Source organism: Gigantopelta aegis, chromosome 10 (genome assembly GCF_016097555.1).
Source record: "Gigantopelta aegis isolate Gae_Host chromosome 10, Gae_host_genome, whole genome shotgun sequence".
NCBI classification, from domain to species: domain Eukaryota; kingdom Metazoa; phylum Mollusca; class Gastropoda; order Neomphalida; family Peltospiridae; genus Gigantopelta; species Gigantopelta aegis.
Window position 1 is genome coordinate 25,209,753 of NC_054708.1, and position 3,502 is coordinate 25,213,254.

The following is a 3,502-nucleotide window of genomic DNA, read 5'->3' on the forward strand; positions in this document are numbered from 1 at the left end:
GCAAATGTTATAGTTATATTTTCGATTATGTTTTCATGATGTAAAAATGTAGGGTTTAAAAAAAAATCGAAAATGTTTATTAACATTATAATGATCATCAGCTGGAATCACTTCAAATCTGCTGTCTTTTCCTGTACTCCAAATTCTCATTTGCTGGACGCTTCTGCAAACTGAATGCAAATATGAGATATTTAAATTATTTCAATCGGCATTAACAGATATTTAGTGAATTCATTTAAGTTGACTATTAAAAAAGGTCACCAAATGTTAAAAGCAAATACTCGAAACCTGCCATAGGAGTATTCAAGACCACTTATACATGTATGTGAAGTAGGTATACGTTTGCAATGTTTTCAAGTAATAAGATAGTTATAAAGCACCAATATATGTGGCTTGTAATTCTTGAAAATATTTATGTAAGGGCAATTCCAGATGAAGCTAAATAAAGGTAATGGGATGCAATTTTTAGTTTTAAATCATGTACGTTGGGGTAAATTATAAATTTCCCATCATGGGGATTCAAAATATACAATATGTGGACGGCGGGGTCTTGAGAAAAGTGTCTCCCACCACCTCCTTACATTTATTTCTGGAATAGCACTTTAAAAAAGCCACAAAAAACAAACAAACACACCAGACAATAATATGCATGCCACCACTATACCTCCAAGAATCTAAAGCATTAAACATATCTAAAATTGTGCAAGCAATTACCCTACTAGCTTTAGCCTGAACATGTTTCAGTTATTTCACAAGACATGTATGGTTTAAATAAAATATATTTATTTTTGTCGATATACTTCAGTTTTAGAAATGTATTCAACATTTTACCTATAGTGAACATTCCTTTCATCCCAATATCGCTAATACCTGTAAGTTAGAAATCTGGGCAGCACTTCCACTAGCTAAAATGCTTTACATACATTGTTTTATGCTTTAGTTAAAACAATAATAAATCCTCAATTAATGCTGCAGACCTCAACAATAATAGAGGCAGAAATTCCCATAGGGATTTTGATAAAATTCAAACTTGGCAAAACACTAAAAAAAAACATTTTTTTAAATAATAAAGGTCCTGGCCTTTAAAATAAAATTCAAATTGGTACCATTTACAGCCTTTAAAAATATTTTTACTTAAGATTGTGCTAAACACCAATGGATTTTGACAAAGTTCAAATCTTTCGTGTGAACCAAAAAGTAAAAATAGCATGTGACTTTCAATAATATACATGTGTATTTGGAACAATATTAGCCCATCCTTCCTCAGACAGTGTATTTATCTAGGGGTCAATCAAGTGCATGTGTTTTAATGGAATTCTTTAAAGGGGTAGAGGTACTCTGACTATCTTTGTTGTCTCTACATATATACCCGAGTACACACACCCAACTGAAAGTAAATATCTTCAGGAGTTTTATTTTAAAACATTTTGTTGTTTAATATGACATATTGCATTTGTACAAAACTATATGCAATATATATGCTTTTTGAGGTGTACATTATATTAGGTTGCACTGTAGAAACAACAGATTCAGTGAGGTTGTCAGTTTATGTCAGAATACACCAGATCCTGGTTGTCATAAAGACACATAGCTGGACACTTTTTGAAAAATGTATGTTATCAGTATAGGTAGTACTAAACCAAATAACTTCCGGCTGGGTCAAAGTGCGAGGTGCACCAAACTTTTGATAGAGAAGTGAACACCACAAGTCCTGTGATTGGTTATAAATGTGAGTGTGTTGGTTGTAAAAAATAATAGTTTCATCTGGGTAAAACAAATATGCAATTTTATTTCTTCTAGTACCAAGTACTGTGATTGGTTATAAATGTGAGTGTGTTGGTTGTAAAAAATAATAGTTTCATCTGGGTAAAACAAATATGCAATTTTATTTCTTCTAGTACCAATGTGTTAAGTAGCCTTGTGCTTGAAACATGTATGGGGTACCTGTAAAAAAAAGTACTCGAATTTTGTGCGGAACTAGGGTAGTCATAGACGCTACCCGTTATCTCAGAAACGAGCAGCTTGACCCCCAATTTTTTCTGATTCACTTTAAGTGTGAGAGGTGGTAGTATTTATATCCGTGGCGTTTATGTCGGTTGATACGTTGTAGGTAGGAGTTTTAGCCACATATGTTACTATTGTTGTCTATGGGATTTGACTTGGTAGTATACACCCTCATACATATATATATATAGATAGATACATACATACATACATGCAATTTGCGGGCGAATCGGTGCCACAGGTTCGAGTCCCAGCAACGGCATAGGACAATTTGTGAGGCCAGAAAGGATTTAATTACAATATATAGATATTCATACATCAATACATACTAGCCAGTGCCAGGTCTGCCCACTGTTCCATGCACGTAAGCGTGATCGACCGCGTAGATTGTAGTCCCCATGCATATGGCTGAGTTAAAGGGACATTCCTGACTTTGTTGCAATGCTATAAAGTTTCCGGCTAATAAAACCTTTTTTAATTGTTGGAATGACAATTTACTTACATTTCCTTGTCCAGAATATCCATATCTGTATATCCAATGTGTTTTTGGTCCCCCAAATGTTCGTAGTAGCTCAATGCATTTTTGCCAAATATTTTTTCGTACGTATCAATTTATTTTTCCCTTCAACCGTCAAATAAAGTCTATTTTTAGACGGCGGATTCACTTCGACTTGTCATGCATTTGAAGCGCATCACGTGACCTTTTTGTGACGTAGAGCACATGTAAATACCATGCTGCTTGGTCATTTCGTACCCTAGTCATTTCGTACCATTGCAAAAAGTCATTTCGTACCTTAGTTATTTCGTACCATTGTGAAAAGTCTTTCCATACCATAGTCATTTCATACCAGTATATAAAAAACGAATCGACCATAGCATAAAAGCAGTGTTTTTTTTGTTTTGTTTTTTAAATTTACTTTGACAGTTTGAAAATCAGAACACATTATTGTGCAGCATATCGTTATTGATTTACCATAACACCTGTCAACTGTTATTTCCATTCTACCTGACAAGAGCCGTATTTGGTATGTACTACTAACGGCCAACTTCGATGTTTTCTGAAATTGGCTCCAAATGACCAAAGTGTGCTTTTTTTTACATTCATAATTAATAAATATGCTAATAATAATAAATAAATAAATAAATATGAACAATTTTTTTCAGTCACCAGCTGAAATGGTCGAATATTACTTATTATTACTTATTATCTTATTTTTTTAAGAACTAAACAATAACAATCACTGAAAACATTGACTACCCTATCGATTACCAAATCAGCCAATTGCTCATGTTTATTACTTATACACAATGACAATATTTTTTTTATTTTTTTTTGCTGATCAGAAACGTCCCTTAAATTAAAAACAAATTTGTTTCAGTGTATGGTACGAAATGACTTGATCTTTTTTTAGGGACAAAATTAAATATTTAATGATTTATAAAGTCAGTTGCAGGTGGTGTTTGCATCTTATATACGTAATTAGATTGAGTACGATAT